At 34.5% G+C, this 23164-nt stretch overlaps 2 long non-coding RNA genes and 2 pseudogenes across 2 annotated transcripts; all 4 read left to right on the top strand.

The window, feature by feature from the left end:
- The first annotated feature begins 8396 nt into the window (after positions 1-8396).
- Positions 8397-8819, top strand: LOC110872954. The gene is made up of 2 exons (XR_002554802.2): positions 8397-8583; positions 8668-8819. It is a non-coding gene; the product is annotated as an uncharacterized LOC110872954 (long non-coding RNA).
- Positions 8820-9373: 554 nt separating this feature from the next.
- Positions 9374-10738, top strand: LOC110872953 (annotated as a pseudogene).
- Positions 10739-20071: 9333 nt separating this feature from the next.
- LOC110872952 lies at positions 20072-20397 on the top strand. Its single transcript, XR_002554801.2, has 2 exons — positions 20072-20161; positions 20246-20397. It is a non-coding gene; the product is annotated as an uncharacterized LOC110872952 (long non-coding RNA).
- A 554-nt stretch (positions 20398-20951) lies between these two features.
- On the top strand, positions 20952-22316 carry LOC110872951 (annotated as a pseudogene).
- The last annotated feature ends 848 nt before the right edge of the window (positions 22317-23164 follow it).

Here is a 23164-nt window from a genome sequence, read left to right as displayed (position 1 = left end):
GGAATTCAAAATTTGAAAAGAGGATACCAAGGTTTTTGAAAATTTGAATTTGTAGTTGCCTAAATCCCGCTCATTTGAAATGTCGAGAAACCCTAATAAGACATTGTACCAATGAAACTTTCAATATTTTTGTGCATTGTACAACATGCTTCAGAGTCTTGCACCTTTTAAAAAGTTACAAATGACCAATCCTGCATCTCCAATATGCACATTATATATAATATAAATTTATAGGGTAAAGCATTATACGTTTTAAATTTTAAAAATTGTTTCTCACTTAATTTTTTGCCACCATTTTTCGTAGAAGATTTGCTGTAAATCTATATCAACATGTGACGGAAAACTAATTCTAAAGTGAGTTAAACTCATGTTAATAAATAGTATATATATCTAGTCATTTTTAGTTTGTCAAATAATATTTGTACAAAATTGAAATATTCACATAGGTTTTGTAGTTTTATAATATAATTAATATTTAGTCATTGAATCTATGCTATAATACATTTTATAGTTTCTACACTATGATACATTTTATAGTTTATAGTATATAATCAAATACAAATATGATAGGATTATTCGATATAAGTAGAACCAGTAAATTTATTCTTAAAAGGATTACATAAGTTTATTGATTTACTTATTCTACTTCTTTGCAATGATCACTTGTACACTAAGGTATCATCTACTTGTATATTTTAATTCGCACATTAATATTGAACACGACAAACATCGAAACGTCGACAAAAATGAGCAAGTCATCATGGTACCTTCCAATGTTTTTATAACGTCATAGTTTAAAAGATATGACGATAATACATAAAAGAATTATAGTGCAGGAGGGAAGGTGTAAGCATTACCTAATTATCCATAATTTTGTTAAAATTCAAGGATTTAAGTGTAATAAGATGGGGGGATAAAATATAATTAGTGTTTAAAAGACCAATTTACCCTCATTAGGGGTATATCTTTAAATTAAAAGGCAAAAAGTTCTTATTTTTTCATATCTTTAAATGCCCTTCACTCATAGTTTATAATATAGTATAGGACAAAACTTGTTATCAACATAAAAGACAAAACTTGTAATTTACTATAAATTATAATTTAACAATAATAAGTTAATATTTTGATGAAAATTATATTTTTTAAGTAAAAAATAATATGAGCAATCATTTTTTTACACCTGATAATACAATGATTAAATAATTTTAGTAAGGAGAACACTAAATAATACAATAACTAATGTTATGATTAATCAAACACGTTTATGTACTCGTTATGTGACTTTTGTTATTTGCCATTAACGTCTTACCTTGTTGAATACGAGGTGCGTATAGTGTCTCCCATTCTTTAGATTCGGGAGTTCCGTATAGACTCCAAAGTCCATTCGGTGGAGGCATTGGACAATCACTGGTTAACTTAAGGAGGATGAAGTGGTTCGTTTTGACAAAAGCAATCGACATGGTGGTATGGTCATGGTAAATCGTTGGACCATCAAACATGGGGAAGTATGTTTGATTACAACCATTACTGAAATGTTGGATTAACACACTGAATTTTTTAGCAGCCAACAATCCAGCATACGACAGTTGCATCCACATTCGATATGGTGCAAGTGCCACTTCCAGATGATCTATTGAGTTATATATTTCATTGTAATGTTTTTATAAAAGCGGAGTTAGTTCAGGATATGTAAACCACGACTATCAATCGTATGCCCGTAGATGAGTTGATTGCCTGGTGGCCCACCATCGGTGACGGTCCATACACCAGGGTCGAGGAGGTCCGATCCTTGGAGATTCGTGACTCGTTATGTATGTAATGGGTATTTTGTTTAAGTTCTTATAGGCTTCTGACCCGTCCTATACTTAGCCCGACCTTTCCATGCCGCAATTTTCTCAGTCGGTTCCTCTGTTCGACCTTTCCATGCAGGTTTTATTTTATTTTCTACGAGAAATTTAATGTTATGTAATGAGTATTTGGTTAATTTTTTTATTCGCTCCCGGCATGTCCTGTACGCGTCACAACCCGTCACCCTTTACTAGGCGTGAACTTTACGGAGGAGTAGCTCGCGGAGTCTGACGAGGATTGATTACGATAGTGGTTCTTGTTGTTTTTATGTGATGCAGTACTGTGCGAACAATTTATTTTTATGTTTTGATGTATGAACAATTTACCATTTATGCTTTTATGTATGAACAATTTAATTTTCAATATTTGTAACATTTTTTTTAGTTTGGATATGTTTGTTTTGATAAGTTATAATGTATGGATATGTTTAGTTTGTTTGGATTGCTTAATTTCAATACGTTTTTTTATAAAATATATAACAAAAAAAAACCAAGATCATTTTATAACAAAAAACCTACTTAATTTAAAAAAACCTCCAAAAAGATGCTAAGAACTATATGTTGCTCTTTAAAAAACTCCTCTAGGGAGCGTATGGCCTTATACGATTCCTCTAGTCTCTCAATCATTGGCCGATTAATGTCTAAAAAGTCTCTACTTGAACTACACCTATAGGAAACGTATAGCTCAATAAGCTTGGACCTAGAGGAACCGTATTGCCCTATACGATTTCTATAGGGTTTCGGGATGTACAGACAAAATTGGGGGGGGGGTGTGGATAACCAAAGCCTAGTAATTTTAAGTAGAACAAGGTTTTTTTTCAGTCGCGCGTTGCGGCCAAACAGAGCAAACGATAATGTAAAACAAACGTTATTTGAAAAATGTAGAATGTTGTTTAGAAAGCCAAACCGTTAAAATCTGTTCAGTTTATCATCGTATCATTTTACGATAGAAAATAAATACTTTATTTTTGAATATAACAAAACTTATATTAATCGAGGGTAAAAAGTAAGCTCAAGTATACTTCAGTTTTTTTTTTTAAAAATTAACGAACATAATTTATTAAAGGAATATCAAATTAATTGATAACGTAAAGGTAAATTTAAAAAAAGAAGAAAATATTATGGAAAACAAAATAAATTATAAAGAAAATATGGTTTTAGAAAAGAAAAAATAAAAATACGTTAAAAGCTAAAAGTAAATAGAAAAAATTAAAATATATTAAAAGTTAAAAATAAATATTAAAAAATATATTAATATAATAAAATATTAAAAAATTATATATTATTTTAAAATTTGAAATTACTATTATTATCCTTGGAAAACTATATATACTAGTTATAGTAGGCCACAAACAAAATAAGTCTGCAAATTCCTACAGATGCTCCCCATTGTGAAGTATTTACATTCTTTTCAACATGAAATACCAAGTATAATAAGCTTTGGATAGGAAATGACAAATAACTAGGCCACAAACAAAATAACTTTGCAAATTCCTACAGATGCTCCCCATTGTGAAGTATTTACATTCTTTTCAACATGAAATACCAAGTATAATAAGCTTTGGATAGGAAATGACAAAGGCAATTAGAAGGAGGGACTAAACTGGGAAATGCCACCGACATTTCATAATAAGATAGACGAGATTTTAGCCCATGTTGCGCGTTGCGGCGACAACATCACGTTTGTTACTTCGTTACATGTGATACAATGATGATATTAACATGTGGTGCTCACACGTGATGTGATGTGTTTTTTACTTTGTTATACACGTTACATAGTAACACTAACTTGGTTAGAAATAAATAAAAAAATATATATAAATTCTGCAATTTAATTTTGTTTTGTTTTAGTTAAAGCAATGGTAGGTAACTAATTAAATAAAAAGTAATTGGTAAAGGAGCAAATGCTTTATTTTTTTACAGTTTATTAATTAATGTCATAAGTGGAATATTTCTAAAAAAATTAATTTGTTTTGTTTTAGTTAAAGCAATGTTAAGTAACTAATTAGATAAAACGTAATTCCCTCTGTATTAATTTACAACTAGATTATTAGACCCGTGTACTATACGGGTTTAAGAATATAACTTTATAAATTATTTAAATTTATATTCTCTTCAAAAATTTACATAAGTGATTTTTTTACCATAGATGACGCAATAATTTGTCATGTGTAAAAACCGATTCTTTGACAAACACACCAACTTTACTTAGAAATTGTTCTATACTTTTATTTATCGTCATGACAAAACATAAAGCGAGAGAAAACTTTCTTCTTTTCAATTTAAATGGAATCCTTCTATTTCGCGGTATTAAACGAAATCTAGGGATAAACGTTCAAGTGCAAGTATTAGTTCCGGATAATATGAGCGTCTCAATAACCTGGTCACCCAGTGATAGAATCTGTAGTCGAGTTCCATTACATAAACCATTCTTTCGATCAATATTTCTTGATAACGTCACTGGAACACTAGACTTTGGTAATTATCAATGGTTTGGCAAGCCTATAAATGTAACTTCATTTAAGACATCTGGTGAGTATAGACTTGCTTCAAAATTATTATGAAGATATTCTATCCTTAAACCCGTTTATTACACGAGTCTAATAACATTAAAAATGTTTTCAAAGTACGGAAGTAAACCGGTTTTCAAATATCGGATTAACCCATTCTTTACCATTTTTATTATTATAATATAAAATTATAATTTATTTAATAGATGTTTTAAACATATAGTATAAGAATCATTTTAAAGAATAAGAAGATATTATCACATTGACATTATTTGAAATTGTTTATTATAAGCAGAGTTACTAATAATTGACTATATATTTTAGATAAGTCAAAAGTAAATAATCATTATCTAAGTATTTGTTAGTATTAAGTTGTTAAGGATTTTTTTTATTGTTTTGTATTAATTAATTAATTAATAATAATAGTAGTAGTAAATTGAATGAAAGAATGCCATATGACATTAAGTTGCTCTTGTTTTAGTATAAGAATGCCATGTGGCATTAATCATACTTTTTTTATTAGTATTAGATTTTTCTTTCCTTCACTACACTACTGTTCAATTTTGTACAATATTTTATTGCACAAGTTCACTTTTGTACAATCTAATATTGCACAAATATTACCATATTCATTGCACTTACTTTTTTCTCACTCAACAGATTTCCTATCACTATGCTTTCTTCTCTCTCCACTATTAGAAAACTAGGTAATTGCGACCAAAATTTGCGACCTACATAAAGTGGTCGCAAAATTAGCGACCGGTTTGCGATCAAAATCAAAATAGTCGCAAAATTAAAGACCAACTCAGATTTGGTCGCAAAACGATCGCAAATTTTGCAAGAAAATAAAAACGCAAAAGTTCCAACCGTTTAAAGCGATCGCAAATACGAGAAATATATAGAAAGACAAAAGTTGCGACCTTCTAAAGCAGTCGCAAATAGAGAGAACAAAAAAAAAAGTTGCGACCTATTAAAGCGGTCGCAGATACGAGAAATATAAAAAAATTGCGACAAGTTTAGACGGTCGCAAATACTAGAAATATATCAAAAGTTGCAACCGTGTAAAGCGGTCGCAAATATGAAAATTAATTTTGTGTTTAACATGTTAAATTTGGATTTCATCACAAGTAAGAAGGGGTCTCGGGGGCAATATGGGAATTTTTTGTCTCAGGGACAAATAAGAAGGACCCCACCCCAACTCCTTTATCAGCATCTCTAACAACCGCTCCACCACCGCCTCTTCCGTTCTAGCCATCAACAACTGCTCCACCACTAGGGCTGTAAACGAACCGAACGAACACGAACGAGGCCTTGTTCGTGTTCGTTCGTTAAGGAAATAAATGTGTTCACGAACGGTTCATGAACACTTACCGAACGAGATTTTATGTTCGTGTTCGTTCATTAAGGAAATGAGCATGTTCACGAACGGTTCACGAACACAAGCGAACACAAATAAATTTGGCGAACGCGATGAAGGATAAAGGTGGATGGCCCAGAGAGTAGCACTAGAGCTTGAATCCCTTATTGTGGAACGGAGGTAGATCATATTCGTCGGAGAAAAAAAAAGGGAAATGGTGCATAAACAAGGTCAAAGAGGGTTTACTAGTTTAATGTTAAGGTAAGGATATAAATAAAAGTTTAATAGTATAAAAAGTATAGATAAAATATATGAAAGTATAAAAATATTTAATTAAAACATGAACATACGAACATAAACGAACGCGAATGAACGAATGTTCACGAACACCTTACCGAACGTTCACGAACACAATTGAACGAACGAGACCTTTGTTCATGTTCGTTCATTTAACTAATCGATAACGGATTTTATTGTTCATGTTCCTTTGTTTATTAAACGAACGAACATAAACGAACTTCCTGCCGAACGATTCACAAACTGTTCGCTGAACGTTCGGTTTGTGTACAGCCCTATCGACCACCACTTGATTTAATGGCATCTCCTTCAACTTTTCTTAGAACACACTCTAGCGAGACGCCTCTCTCTCTCTCTCCTCTTTCTCTCTCTTCATGCTACTAAAAAAAGGCACTTGCCACCAAATTCTGCTACCAAAATGAACGGTAAGAAATTAAGTAATAATTTCTCACGTGAATCGTATATGGTTATTTTTGGTGGCAAATTGATGGCAAAAGTACTAAATCATGAAAAGTAAAAAGGTATTAATCGAATAGCTGATTAAACCCTCACACTCAGAACTCCACCAGACTCCCCATCCTCGTCCCCTCACACCGCTTTCTCCACCGGCAATGATCAACCTCATCTCCACCGGACGCGACATCTCCACCGCTCTCTCCACCGGCAATGATCAATGATCGGAAAATGTTGAAGCTTTCGAGCTCGAACATCTCCACCGGAAAACGATTTTGCAAATGAAACATACTGATCGGAAAACAGTGACGCAGAACTCCGACGGTTTCCACAAGGTCTGACTTGATTCTATTAATTTCAAGGTATGATTCTCGATTCTATCAATTTCATCTTCTCTTGTACCAGTCAAGGTCGAATTCGACCTCGGTTCTTGTTAATTTGATTACTGATTCGATCAATTAGGGTTTGCTAAAATTAATTCTCTAAAAAACTATTTATGTGTGCAATTTGGAAGCAATTGTTTCTATCTCACTGATAATTTCAACTATTTGTCTCCAACTATCACTGTTTAGGTTCTTCTTAAACCCTAGTTAATTCATATTTCCATTCAGTTTGAATTCCATGAGCAGCAACTTTACTTAATTGTTTGTTTTTTGGTTTTTAGATATTGAATGTCAATTTATTTCAAAAGAAATCAACAGGAGACAACAAGGTAATTTGTTATTTGTCTTTCTAGGGCTAGTGTTTGGGGATTTTGAAGGAATCGATTTGAAATCTGATCTATTGGGAGTTTGATGAACTTTTGTACTGGAACGTGTTGATTTTGATTAGTGATGAATTTTGAAACATTTGGAGTTTACAATCATATTCTTAGTGAATTAGCCATTAGGAAGATATTTTCAATCATATGATTGAAAGTTGAAATATGAAGTTTCTGGCTTCTAAGAGTATTTGGTCAACTAGGAGATAGTAAATCACTGTTAGTCAACTCATGGAAGTATATGCAACTGGTATCATTCACTATAGTCTATAGGTTTATGCAAAATCTATATATGAAGTTTTGAAATGTGAAAAATGTAGATTTAGATTATAGATTGCTAGAATTATTACTTTGTTGTTAGTTTTGATGACTGAGGAATGCAAGGTCAATGACCAGAAGTGCTCTCATGCTGAAGTTAGCTAGTTTAGTCAAAGGCTTGAAGCAGTTTTAGGGGGAAACTTGCTTGTTAAATCCAAAGGTTTTGTTTGTGTACATATACGAGTCATAAAAGTTGAAATGCTTTGATACAACTACTGTACAGTTGTGACCCAAGCTGGACTGTTTGTGTACAATCATTTACATGAAGATCCATCCAGAGAATACTTGATTTCAATGGATTATGAGTGGCATATGAGCTCATGATTGTCATCTGTCAATGGATTGGATTGGCCTTGCAATGGCACATGCCTCAAAAGGGAAGCTTTTCTATGCTTTTCTTTTTCTTTTTTTAACAACCTATAGATTGTTGAAGATTGCTCAAGTTATTATAACTGCTTGGCTGTTTGCTTTTAGTTTTGTTAGAATTCTTTTCATGGTTATGACATTTGGTGTATCACCTGCACTATTTCATGATCCGCTAATGGATCTTATGGTGGGTCGAACCCACCATTCTCTTTTTCTGTTTAGACAATGATCAAATTCCTAGAATTATATGTGTACATTTGTATGAATTTTAGCATTCAGCGTGGTTTTAAAAAGCAAAACGGGGTTTCAGTTTCTGCGGGTTCGATCGAGGTGGATGCGGTGACGGGCGGAGCTGAAGGAGAACGGGTTCAGGAGCACGCGGGGGACGAAGCTGGTGTGCACGATCGGACCAGCAGATATTGTTTCACTTTTTTTAAAGTTAATAAACCAAACACATCTACCACACTTTTTACTATGCATTGATCGGGCGATGATCGGAGCTAAAAACGATGTCGTTTATGTATGATATGTTTGTTTTGCAGTCGTTTCCGAGGGCCGTCTGGTTGGACGGAAGTGGGAGGCAGCTGATCCAATGGCCTGTGGAGGAGATTTGATGATAATTTATTTTCATCCATCTGGAACATGCAGGAGAGTATCTTGCTTCTGGTGCTGTTGGTACGAGTTATTAAGTTGATTTGGTGATAATTTATTTTCATTAATAGAGAGACAAATACACGGTTTAAACTCTTATAGATGTAGGTGGTGAGCTGATAATATGGAAGCAGAACAAAATACTGACTCTGGTCAAGTATGGAAGGTCCTCAAGACACTATCGTACGGCCTTTCGTTTCTAACATATAACATATATGTTGATATTGATATGTAAGCAATATACTATCAGATAAGCACTATGTTCAATTGGAAATGAGAATATTTTAGGTTAGTGATTGAATCTTATGGTCAGTGGGGGTGCCCCGAGAGTGCTCGGGATTGATTTTGTGTGATGCTTAGCTGGTGAGCCAATCCTGACTAACAAGACTTGTGCTGCTGCCGAGATCTTCAGCAATCAGAAGTCGAAGAGGTTCCATGGCTAAGTTATGCCCGGTCAGGTTATTTAGTCCCGTTTTGATCCGAACCCTACTCTCCTTTTCCCATTTGTAACCATATAAAACTCCACTTTGTTGGTACACAGTGGGAATTTCAAGTTGGGCCCTGTTATAGCCTGTAGGCATCTTCGTATGTGATGAACTATGTGGCTTGTTACATTCTTGTGGTATTTGCAGGCGATGAACTGTTTGTTTTTGTTTTCTCGATACATACTGTGGTTAAGAATCTTGAAATTCTAACATCGAGCTTTTGTTTTGTTCTGAGGATTACCTAGGTTGCTGGAGTGGTAGTTTCATGTGACCTTAAGCTGATCCCGGTCAGTTATGTTTTAATTTTTTTAGTTTTAATCATGTTAACTATGTATGTATCGCGTATTAAAGATGAAATCTTGAACAGGGCGACTCGAACGGGGCTGGTGCTCAATGTTACTGGGGCTGGTGCTCATTGTAACTACAGGTAAATGCTCAAAAAATCGTCATCTTTCTACACAATTATATTGACAATTTTGTTACTTCTTTTTTCTTTAAATAAACAAAAGGACTATTTGTCAAATCTTTTAAATAAATCTAACACTTTGGGGATAAAGCTACCACTTTAAAAGAGCATGCCACTTTAGTTTTGTATCAACATTCAACAACGCCAACATTCCACATATCATGCAACCAACTATTTGGGTTCGGGTCAAATTCGGGTCCATATACTATGAGATCAATATTAGTTCTCAAGCTACATTTGGTAATTAATTTATTCTTTTTTGAATATGGATTTTTTATGTTTTTTTTTTTAATTTTGGTTTTGTGTGATGCAGGGGAATTGAAGAAGATGTTATCGGGGCCGACAGGACTACACCATGAGGATCAGAAACTGATGTACAAAGATAAAGAAAGGGGCTCCAAAACGTATCTGGATGTTGTCGGTGTGAAGGATCGGTTGAAAATGGTGTTGGTGGAAGACCCGATTAGCCAAGAAAAGAGGTATATCGAGATGCGAAAGAATGCGCAGATGGAGAAAGCCACTAAATTAATATCCGATTAGCTTGGAAGTCGATAAACTTGCTGGCCAGGTACATCGTTACAAGAATCATAATTCTTATTCTTAGAAGAGTTTATTATCATTGTGTGTCTCTGATTTGAATATTAGGATAGTTATTAATGTTTTATCATTGTTATTAGTTGGTTAGCTTTATCTTTTTCGTTGCAATATGCCTTTATAAAAAGATCTAGTTTTCGCCTTTTTTGTATTGTCATTTTGTTCTCCCTTCCATTTTTTTGGTTATCAGTTAAGACACTAATGTTTGTGAATTTAAATGCGGGTAGGTATCTGCGCTTGAATCGGTTATCTCAAAAGGAGGGAAAGTAGCGGAGAAGACATTGTTAAATCTGATCGAGTTATTGATGAACCAACTACTTAAATTGGATGGAATTACCGCGGATGGAGATGTAAAACTACAGAGAAAAATGCAGGTATGTTTGTCACTTAAAGTTTTAGCATACTTAGTAACATGATTATGTTAACGTTGTTCTATCGATATTTTTAGGTGAAAAGGGTTCAGAAGTACGTGGAAACGCTTGATGTGTTAAAGATTAAGAACTCAACCGCAGGGACCAATGAGAATGGGGATGCGAAACAAGTCCAGGAGCCGCCGGCTTCACAGCGCCAAGAGCATATAATTTCAAACGAACATATGAATGCCGTCTCACCAAATCAACATGACCAGTTATGAAAAAAAAAAGAATATAGAGATGGAGAATCAGATGTGTTTTTTTTTTTTTTTTGCTGCTGACCTGTTGTTAATTAGAATTGGAATAAAATTAAAATTCAATCTCTTTGATGAATGGGATGCTTAGTTCAGATTTTAATGACTCTATTACGCTGTAATGTTATATAGAATATGTTTGCTGCTGTTAAAATAGAAAATGGCTTATAATTAATAAAAGTTGCGACCGCAAAAACGGTCGCAGTTTTTCAAAAAGGCAAGCAGTTGCAAAATGGTCGCAATTTGTAAAAGGCATGCGGTCGGAAAACGATCGCAGCTTGTAAAAGGTAGGCGGTCGGAATACGGTCGCATCAAGACCGTCACAACCAAAGTCCCACAAAACCAAGAGCAGTCGCAATATTTGTGACCATTATCAAAGTCGCAAAACCCGAGTCGCAAAAGATAGCAGCAGTCGCAAGTTAGTCGGAGTAGAGCAATTGCGACGGGTGATTTTCCGATCGCAGTTCCGGTCGGAAAACAGTCGCAGCAGGGCAATTGCGACTGGTTTGCGACCAAAATTGCCGTCGGAAAAACCTAGTTTCTAGTAGTGCTCCCTCTGCCTCTATGTCTTCAATCTTCTCTACACCTGTAACCGAATCCAACGATAGTGTGGCTGTACATTGTGTTGACTGTCCATACATCTCCCCTAATAGCGATGGTGGTACATTGTGGTGACTGTTGGTTTTCAGGCACCGCCCTCCCTCTCGAGTCACAACCTAAATCTTGATTTGAGAAAAGGAGACGCGCTAGGGTTTAGGCGGGAGGCGGTGCTTCCGATCTAGCGAAGGTGGAACAAGACCAGATAGCTCTTCCATTAGCTGTGGCGGACGACGAGTGGTTGTCGATAGTCAGATCAGTGTTGCACTGTTGTGGTAGTGGTGGCTTGGTGCTGATGGCGTGGTTGTCAGCCGATGGTGGTGGCGGAGAGTGGTGGTTGTGTTGTGTGGCTGTGATGACTAGATGACTTTATTGGTTGGAATAGAATTTCCATTGGCCATTCAACCAAAAAACAGTAAAGAGTTACTTTCAAATTTCAAGTCTCATCTTCCTTTTTCTCAATACTACTTTACTTTCAAATTTCAAGTCTCATCTTCCTTTTTCTCAATACTACTTTTCTTTTGTTATAGGAAGTAAATAAATAATATTTTTATACTGAGTATGTGGTAATTCAAATCTGTGGGTGTAAATGTCAAGAAACTATTAATAATGAAATGCAGGTACATAAAGTTCTTCATGAATGATAATCATGAGAGAGTTTGATGTTGAATACAACAAAATGTAGTTATTCGCAGTTAAAAAACACATTTACTTCCAAGATTCACCATACTTGAATCTTTAATATTTTTAAAATTCCATTTTTGCGTTTGCAAGTGAAAACGTCGCAAAGCGTGTGTGCGGCTCAACGTTTTTACATATTCTTTTGTTCGGTTTACCGGTACTGCCGCAACGCGCGGGTCTTAAACACTCGTTGGTAAAGGAGCACATGCTTTATTTTTTTTACATAATAAGATAGATATAATATATAATATAATGGCTGTTTTAGGAAAGGACCCAAGATAGAAAGGTTGCAATCATAAAGATCGAGAGAAACCTAAAAGACTAAAAATAGCTTAATTTATGAATAAGGTTAACATTCAGAGAAGTGATTTAATTCGTTTATTTTTGGTCTCTATCCCTTCAAAGTGTTTCAAGGTCAATGTGTTCAAATTGAAAACAAAAAATATCACCGCTTACATCTCACTCCCGTTCTTCGTCAAGATTTAACCTGCAACGATAATTTTTCTCAAAATAGTTTTCAGGTTTATAGTTGATTAAAAATGTAAATAATAATTAGAATAAGGGAAAATTCCACTAAAATGTAATAAAGTTTGTCAAGTGTCTCAATTAAGTTATCCAAACTTTTTGTTGTCTCTCTAAAGTCATTAAACTTTAATTTTGTATTCTAATACTGTGTAATTACCATGTCATCATCAGGTTACCTGTTTTTCTTTTATTTCTTATTTCTGGAAAGTTTGTCAAGTGTCTCAATTAAGTCATCCAAACTTTTTTTTTTGTCTCTCTAAAGTCATTATTAAACTTTAATTTTGTATTCTAATACTGTGTAATTAGTAGGTCATCATCAGGTTACTTTTATGTTTTTCTTTTATTTCTTATTTTCTTTTTAATGCTTATGTGGATATTATTTATATTAGCTGGAATTTATAAAATAAAGGAAAATTGGTATTTAATAAACCAACCTTTAACCAGTTGGTAAATAATAATCCAGCCTACAGAATTGGTATATAATAATCCTACCTATCAACATGTTGGTACTCAATGAACTTCCGTTAATTTTTTTTAACTGAAGTTAGTTTTTAAGTTTTATTTATTACACAAACAGTCCCTGTAGTTGTAATATACTAGTTTTAACTATTTTATAAACAAAAAAACCTCAACCTTATCCATTTTACACCTATTATAACCTACCGATGTTTCATTCCTCCCAAAACCCTAGAGGATATGAACAGCGGCAACGACGACCTTCAACCTTTGATGATCAGATTCGCGATTCGTCGGGTACGATTGCTTCTTTCGTTTTTGTTTCATAGCAATGATGTATATTGTTTCGACGACGATCCGGAGACGACCTATATCGATTCGTTTTCGTTTCATAGCTTCTTTCGTTTTTGTTTCGTAGCTTCTTTCGTTTTTCTTTAATAGCAATGATATATACTGTTTTGATCAAATTTAATTCTAAAATATTAATATGCTAAATAACAACAGCTAAACATTTTGACAGGGTTGGAACTCTTAACACAAGTTCGCTGCGAAATTTTAGAGCACGAATGAAGCACCATGCAGTCTTTGAAATAAATTATTACACATGACAAAGGAATCAATCATCCATCTGCTTAAGTTTCAGCTGCATACACATGGGTCTCTTCACTGCTTCTCCATATACAATAGGATAAGAGATCCTCAATTCACCTTCCTCCGTGATCTCAGCAGTCGCCTGATTAAAATCATAATTTCTATCGCACAGCTTTATTATATCCTTTTCCACTTGGCCATATCTAGATGGAGTTATATTAATGTATGGATATGTTTAGTTTATTTGGATTGCTTAATTTCAATACGTTTTTTTATAAAATATATAACAAAAAAAAACCAAGATCATTTTATAACAAAAAACCTACTTAATTTAAAAAAACCTCCAAAAAGATGCTAAGAACTATATGTTGCTCTTTAAAAAACTCCTCTAGGGAGCGTATGGCCTTATACGATTCCTCTAGTCTCTCAATCATTGGCCGATTAATGTCTAAAAAGTCTCTACTTGAACTACACCTATAGGAAACGTATAGCTCAATAAGCTTGGACCTAGAGGAACCGTATTGCCCTATACGATTTCTATAGGGTTTCGGGATGTACAGACAAAATTGGGGGGGGGGGTGGATAACCAAAGCCTAGTAATTTTAAGTAGAACAAGGTTTTTTTTCGGTCGCGCGTTGCGGCCAAACAGAGCAAACGATAATGTAAAACAAACGTTATTTGAAAAATGTAGAATGTTGTTTAGAAAGCCAAACCGTTAAAATCTGTTCAGTTTATCATCGTATCATTTTACGATAGAAAATAAATACTTTATTTTTGAATATAACAAAACTTATATTAATCGAGGGTAAAAAGTAAGCTCAAGTATACTTCAGTTTTTTTTTAAAAAATTAACGAACATAATTTATTAAAGAAATATCAAATTAATTGATAACGTAAAGGTAAATTTAAAAAAAGAAGAAAATATTATGGAAAACAAAATAAATTATAAAGAAAATATGGTTTTAGAAAAGAAAAAATAAAAATACGTTAAAAGCTAAAAGTAAATAGAAAAAATTAAAATATATTAAAAGTTAAAAATAAATATTAAAAAATATATTAATATAATAAAATATTAAAAAATTATATATTATTTTAAAATTGAAATTACTATTATTATCCTTGGAAAACTATATATACTAGTTATAGTAGGCCACAAACAAAATAAGTCTGCAAATTCCTACAGATGCTCCCCATTGTGAAGTATTTACATTCTTTTCAACATGAAATACCAAGTATAATAAGCTTTGGATAGGAAATGACAAATAACTAGGCCACAAACAAAATAACTCTGCAAATTCCTACAGATGCTCCCCATTGTGAAGTATTTACATTCTTTTCAACATGAAATACCAAGTATAATAAGCTTTGGATAGGAAATGACAAAGGCAATTAGAAGGAGGGACTAAACTGGGAAATGCCACCGACATTTCATAATAAGATAGACGAGATTTTAGCCCATGTTGCGCGTTGCGGCGACAACATCACGTTTGTTACTTCGTTACATGTGATACAATGATGATATTAACATGTGGTGCTCACACGTGATGTGATGTGTTTTTTACTTTGTTATACACGTTACATAGTAACACTAACTTGGTTAGAAATAAATAAAAAAATATATATAAATTCTGCAATTTAATTTTGTTTTGTTTTAGTTAAAGCAATGGTAGGTAACTAATTAAATAAAAAATAATTGGTAAAGGAGCAAATGCTTTATTTTTTTACAGTTTATTAATTAATGTCATGAGTGGAATATTTCTAAAAAAATTAATTTGTTTTGTTTTAGTTAAAGCAATGTTAAGTAACTAATTAGATAAAACGTAATTCCCTCTATATTAATTTACAACTAGATTATTAGACCCGTGTACTATACGGGTTTAAGAATATAACTTTATAAATTATTTAAATTTATATTCTCTTCAAAAATTTACATAAGTGATTTTTTTACCATAGATGACGCAATAATTTGTCATGTGTAAAAACCGATTCTTTGACAAACACACCAACTTTACTTAGAAATTGTTCTATACTTTTATTTATCGTCATGACAAAACATAAAGCGAGAGAAAACTTTCTTCTTTTCAATTTAAATGGAATCCTTCTATTTCGCGGTATTAAACGAAATCTAGGGATAAACGTTCAAGTGCAAGTATTAGTTCCGGATAATATGAGCGTCTCAATAACCTGGTCACCCAGTGATAGAATCTGTAGTCGAGTTCCATTACATAAACCATTCTTTCGATCAATATTTCTTGATAACGTCACTGGAACACTAGACTTTGGTAATTATCAATGGTTTGGCAAGCCTATAAATGTAACTTCATTTAAGACATCTGGTTAGTATAGACTTGCTTCAAAATTATTATGAAGATATTCTATCCTTAAACCCGTTTATTACACGAGTCTAATAACATTAAAAATGTTTTCAAAGTACGGAAGTAAACCGGTTTTCAAATATCGGATTAACCCATTCTTTACCATTTTTATTATTATAATATAAAATTATAATTTATTTAATAGATGTTTTAAACATATAGTATAAGAATCATTTTAAAGAATAAGAAGATATTATCACATTGACATTATTTGAAATTGTTTATTATAAGCAGAGTTACTAATAATTGACTATATATTTTAGATAAGTCAAAAGTAAATAATCATTATCTAAGTATTTGTTAGTATTAAGTTGTTAAGGATTTTTTTTATTGTTTTGTATTAATTAATTAATTAATAATAATAGTAGTAGTAAATTGAATGAAAGAATGCCATATGACATTAAGTTGCTCTTGTTTTAGTATAAGAATGCCATGTGGCATTAATCATACTTTTTTTATTAGTATTAGATTTTTCTTTCCTTCACTACACTACTGTTCAATTTTGTACAATATTTTATTGCACAAGTTCACTTTTGTACAATCTAATATTGCACAAATATTACCATATTCATTGCACTTACTTTTTTCTCACTCAACAGATTTCCTATCACTATGCTTTCTTCTCTCTCCACTATTAGAAAACTAGGTAATTGCGACCAAAATTTGCGACCTACATAAAGTGGTCGCAAAATTAGCGACCGGTTTGCGATCAAAATCAAAATAGTCGCAAAATTAAAGACCAACTCAGATTTGGTCGCAAAACGATCGCAAATTTTGCAAGAAAATAAAAACGTAAAAGTTCCAACCGTTTAAAGCGATCGCAAATACGAGAAATATATAGAAAGACAAAAGTTGCGACCTTCTAAAGCAGTCGCAAATAGAGAGAACAAAAAAAAAAGTTGCGACCTATTAAAGCGGTCGCAGATACGAGAAATATAAAAAAATTGCGACAAGTTTAGACGGTCGCAAATACTAGAAATATATCAAAAGTTGCAACCGTGTAAAGCGGTCGCAAATATGAAAATTAATTTTGTGTTTAACATGTTAAATTTGGATTTCATCACAAGTAAGAAGGGGTCTCGGGGGCAATATGGGAATTTTTTGTCTCAGGGACAAATAAGAAGGACCCCACCCCAACTCCTTTATCAGCATCTCTAACAACCGTTCCACCACCGCCTCTTCCGTTCTAGCCATCAACAACTGCTCCACCACTAGGGCTGTAAATGAACCGAACGAACACGAACGAGGCCTTGTTCGTGTTCGTTCGTTAAGGAAATAAATGTGTTCACGAACGGTTCATGAACACTTACCGAACGAGATTTTATGTTCGTGTTCGTTCATTAAGGAAATGAGCATGTTCACGAACGGTTCACGAACACAAGCGAACACAAATAAATTTGGCGAACGCGATGAAGGATAAAGGTGGATGGCCCAGAGAGTAGCACTAGAGCTTGAATCCCTTATTGTGGAACGGAGGTAGATCATATTCGTCGGAGAAAAAAAAAGGGAAATGGTGCATAAACAAGGTCAAAGAGGGTTTACTAGTTTAATGTTAAGGTAAGGATATAAATAAAAGTTTAATAGTATAAAAAGTATAGATAAAATATATGAAAGTATAAAAATATTTAATTAAAACACGAACATACGAACATAAACGAACGCAAATGAACGAATGTTCACGAACACCTTACCGAACGTTCACGAACACAATTGAACGAACGAGACCTTTGTTCATGTTCGTTCATTTAACTAATCGATAACGGATTTTATTGTTCATGTTCCTTTGTTTATTAAACGAACGAACATAAACGAACTTCCTGCCGAACGATTCACAAACTGTTCGCTGAACGTTCGGTTTGTTTACAGCCCTATCCACCACCACTTGATTTAATGGCATCTCCTTCAACTTTTCTTAGAACACACTCTAGCGAGACGCCTCTCTCTCTCTCTCCTCTTTCTCTCTCTTCATGCTACTAAAAAAAGGCACTTGCCACCAAATTCTGCTACCAAAATGAACGGTAAGAAATTAAGTAATAATTTCTCACGTGAATCGTATATGGTTATTTTTGGTGGCAAATTGATGGCAAAAGTACTAAATCATGAAAAGTAAAAAGGTATTAATCGAATAGCTGATTAAACCCTCACACTCAGAACTCCACCAGACTCCCCATCCTCGTCCCCTCACACCGCTTTCTCCACCGGCAATGATCAACCTCATCTCCACCGGACGCGACATCTCCACCGCTCTCTCCACCGGCAATGATCAATGATCGGAAAATGTTGAAGCTTTCGAGCTCGAACATCTCCACCGGAAAACGATTTTGCAAATGAAACATACTGATCGGAAAACAGTGACGCAGAACTCTGACGGTTTCCACAAGGTCTGACTCGATTCTATTAATTTCAAGGTATGATTCTCGATTCTATCAATTTCATCTTCTCTTGTACCAGTCAAGGTCGAATTCGACCTCGGTTCTTGTTAATTTGATTACTGATTCGATCAATTAGGGTTTGCTAAAATTAATTCTCTAAAAAACTATTTATGTGTGCAATTTGGAAGCAATTGTTTCTATCTCACTGATAATTTCAACTATTTGTCTCCAACTATCACTGTTTAGGTTCTTCCTAAACCCTAGTTAATTCATATTTCCATTCAGTTTGAATTCCATGAGCAGCAACTTTACTTAATTGTTTGTTTTTTGGTTTTTAGATATTGAATGTCAATTTATTTCAAAAGAAATCAACAGGAGACAACAAGGTAATTTGTTATTTGTCTTTCTAGGGCTAGTGTTTGGGGATTTTGAAGGAATCGATTTGAAATCTGATCTGTTGGGAGTTTGATGAACTTTTGTACTGGAACGTGTTGATTTTGATTAGTGATGAATTTTGAAACATTTGGAGTTTACAATCATATTCTTAGTGAATTAGCCATTAGGAAGATATTTTCAATCATATGATTGAAAGTTGAAATATGAAGTTTCTGGCTTCTAAGAGTATTTGGTCAACTAGGAGATAGTAAATCACTGTTAGTCAACTCATGGAAGTATATGCAACTGGTATCATTCACTATAGTCTATAGGTTTATGCAAAATCTATATATGAAGTTTTGAAATGTGAAAAATGTAGATTTAGATTATAGATTGCTAGAATTATTACTTTGTTGTTAGTTTTGATGACTGAGGAATGCAAGGTCAATGACCAGAAGTGCTCTCATGCTGAAGTTAGCTAGTTTAGTCAAAGGCTTGAAGCAGTTTTAGGGGGAAACTTGCTTGTTAAATCCAAAGGTTTTGTTTGTGTACATATACGAGTCATAAAAGTTGAAATGCTTTGATACAACTACTGTACAGTTGTGACCCAAGCTGGACTGTTTGTGTACAATCATTTACATGAAGATCCATCCAGAGAATACTTGATTTCAATGGATTATGAGTGGCATATGAGCTCATGATTGTCATCTGTCAATGGATTGGATTGGCCTTGCAATGGCACATGCCTCAAAAGGGAAGCTTTTCTATGCTTTTCTTTTTCTTTTTTTAACAACCTATAGATTGTTGAAGATTGCTCAAGTTATTATAACTGCTTGGCTGTTTGCTTTTAGTTTTGTTAGAATTCTTTTCATGGTTATGACATTTGGTGTATCACCTGCACTATTTCATGATCCGCTAATGGATCTTATGGTGGGTCGAACCCACCATTCTCTTTTTCTGTTTAGACAATGATCAAATTCCTAGAATTATATGTGTACATTTGTATGAATTTTAGCATTCAGCGTGGTTTTAAAAAGCAAAACGGGGTTTCAGTTTCTGCGGGTTCGATCGAGGTGGATGCGGTGACGGGCGGAGCTGAAGGAGAACGGGTTCAGGAGCACGCGGGGGACGAAGCTGGTGTGCACGATCGGACCAGCAGATATTGTTTCACTTTTTTTAAAGTTAATAAACCAAACACATCTACCACACTTTTTACTATGCATTGATCGGGCGATGATCGGAGCTAAAAACGATGTCGTTTATGTATGATATGTTTGTTTTGCAGTCGTTTCCGAGGGCCGTCTGGTTGGACGGAAGTGGGAGGCAGATGATCCAATGGCCTGTGGAGGAGATTTGATGATAATTTATTTTCATCCATCTGGAACATGCAGGAGAGTATCTTGCTTCTGGTGCTGTTGGTACGAGTTATTAAGTTGATTTGGTGATAATTTATTTTCATTAATAGAGAGACAAATACACGGTTTAAACTCTTATAAATGTAGGTGGTGAGCTGATAATATGGAAGCAGAACAAAATACTGACTCTGGTCAAGTATGGAAGGTCCTCAAGACACTATCGTACGGCCTTTCGTTTCTAACATATAACATATATGTTGATATTGATATGTAAGCAATATACTATCAGATAAGCACTATGTTCAATTGGAAATGAGAATATTTTAGGTTAGTGATTGAATCTTATGGTCAGTGGGGGTGCCCCGAGAGTGCTCGGGATTGATTTTGTGTGATGCTTAGCTGGTGAGCCATTCCTGACTAACAAGACTTGTGCTGCTGCCGAGATCTTCAGCAATCAGAAGTCGAAGAGGTTCCATGGCTAAGTTATGCCCGGTCAGGTTATTTAGTCCCGTTTTGATCCGAACCCGACTCTCCTTTTCCCATTTGTAACCATATAAAACTCCACTTTGTTGGTACACAGTGGGAATTTCAAGTTGGGCCCTGTTATAGCCTGTAGGCATCTTCGTATGTGATGAACTATGTGGCTTGTTACATTCTTGTGGTATTTGCAGGCGATGAACTGTTTGTTTTTGTTTTCTCGATACATACTGTGGTTAAGAATCTTGAAATTCTAACATCGAGCTTTTGTTTTGTTCTGAGGATTACCTAGGTTGCTGGAGTGGTAGTTTCATGTGACCTTAAGCTGATCCCGGTCAGTTATGTTTTAATTTTTTTAGTTTTAATCATGTTAACTATGTATGTATCGCGTATTAAAGATGAAATCTTGAACAGGGCGACTCGAACGGGGCTGGTGCTCAATGTTACTGGGGCTGGTGCTCATTGTAACTACAGGTAAATGCTCAAAAAATCGTCATCTTTCTACACAATTATATTGACAATTTTGTTACTTCTTTTTTCTTTAAATAAACAAAAGGACTATTTGTCAAATCTTTTAAATAAATCTAACACTTTGGGGATAAAGCTACCACTTTAAAAGAGCATGCCACTTTAGTTTTGTATCAACATTCAACAACGCCAACATTCCACATATCATGCAACCAACTATTTGGGTTCGGGTCAAATTCGGGTCCATATACTATGAGATCAATATTAGTTCTCAAGCTACATTTGGTAATTAATTTATTCTTTTTTGAATATGGATTTTTTATGTTTTTTTTTTTAATTTTGGTTTTGTGTGATGCAGGGGAATTGAAGAAGATGTTATCGGGGCCGACAGGACTACACCATGAGGATCAGAAACTGATGTACAAAGATAAAGAAAGGGGCTCCAAAACGTATCTGGATGTTGTCGGTGTGAAGGATCGGTTGAAAATGGTGTTGGTGGAAGACCCGATTAGCCAAGAAAAGAGGTATATCGAGATGCGAAAGAATGCGCAGATGGAGAAAGCCGCTAAATTAATATCCGATTAGCTTGGAAGTCGATAAACTTGCTGGCCAGGTACATCGTTACAAGAATCATAATTCTTATTCTTAGAAGAGTTTATTATCATTGTGTGTCTCTGATTTGAATATTAGGATAGTTATTAATGTTTTATCATTGTTATTAGTTGGTTAGCTTTATCTTTTTCGTTGCAATATGCCTTTATAAAAAGATCTAGTTTTCGCCTTTTTTGTATTGTCATTTTGTTCTCCCTTCCATTTTTTTGGTTATCAGTTAAGACACTAATGTTTGTGAATTTAAATGCGGGTAGGTATCTGCGCTTGAATCGGTTATCTCAAAAGGAGGGAAAGTAGCGGAGAAGACATTGTTAAATCTGATCGAGTTATTGATGAACCAACTACTTAAATTGGATGGAATTACCGCGGATGGAGATGTAAAACTACAGAGAAAAATGCAGGTATGTTTGTCACTTAAAGTTTTAGCATACTTAGTAACATGATTATGTTAACGTTGTTCTATCGATATTTTTAGGTGAAAAGGGTTCAGAAGTACGTGGAAACGCTTGATGTGTTAAAGATTAAGAACTCAACCGCAGGGACCAATGAGAATGGGGATGCGAAACAAGTCCAGGAGCCGCCGGCTTCACAGCGCCAAGAGCATATAATTTCAAACGGACATATGAATGCCGTCTCACCAAATCAACATGACCAGTTATGAAAAAAAAAAAAGAATATAGAGATGGAGAATCAGATGTGTTTTTTTTTTTTTTTTTTTTTTTTTGCTGCTGACCTGTTGTTAATTAGAATTGGAATAAAATTAAAATTCAATCTCTTTGATGAATGGGATGCTTAGTTCAGATTTTAATGACTCTATTACGCTGTAATGTTATATAGAATATGTTTGCTGCTGTTAAAATAGAAAATGGCTTATAATTAATAAAAGTTGCGACCGCAAAAACGGTCGCAGTTTTTCAAAAAGGCAAGCAGTTGCAAAATTGTCGCAATTTGTAAAAGGCATGCGGTCGGAAAACGATCGCAGCTTGTAAAAGGTAGGCGGTCGGAATACGGTCGCATCAAGACCGTCACAACCAAAGTCCCACAAAACCAAGAGCAGTCGCAATATTTGTGACCATTATCAAAGTCGCAAAACCCGAGTCGCAAAAGATAGCAGCAGTCGCAAGTTAGTCGGAGTAGAGCAATTGCGACGGGTGATTTTCCGATCGCAGTTCCGGTCGGAAAACAGTCGCAGCAGGGCAATTGCGACTGGTTTGCGACCAAAATTGCCGTCGGAAAAACCTAGTTTTCTAGTAGTGCTCCCTCTGCCTCTATGTCTTCAATCTTCTCTACACCTGTAACCGAATCCAACGATAGTGTGGCTGTACATTGTGTTGACTGTCCATACATCTCCCCTAATAGCGATGGTGGTACATTGTGGTGACTGTTGGTTTTCAGGCACCGCCCTCCCTCTCGAGTCACAACCTAAATCTTGATTTGAGAAAAGGAGACGCGCTAGGGTTTAGGCGGGAGGCGGTGCTTCCGATCTAGCGAAGGTGGAACAAGACCAGA

Source organism: Helianthus annuus, chromosome 8 (assembly GCF_002127325.2).
Source record: "Helianthus annuus cultivar XRQ/B chromosome 8, HanXRQr2.0-SUNRISE, whole genome shotgun sequence".
NCBI classification, from domain to species: Eukaryota; Viridiplantae; Streptophyta; class Magnoliopsida; order Asterales; family Asteraceae; genus Helianthus; species Helianthus annuus.
Note: the sequence above shows the minus strand (reverse complement) of the source record. Positions and strands in the feature narration are given on the sequence as shown.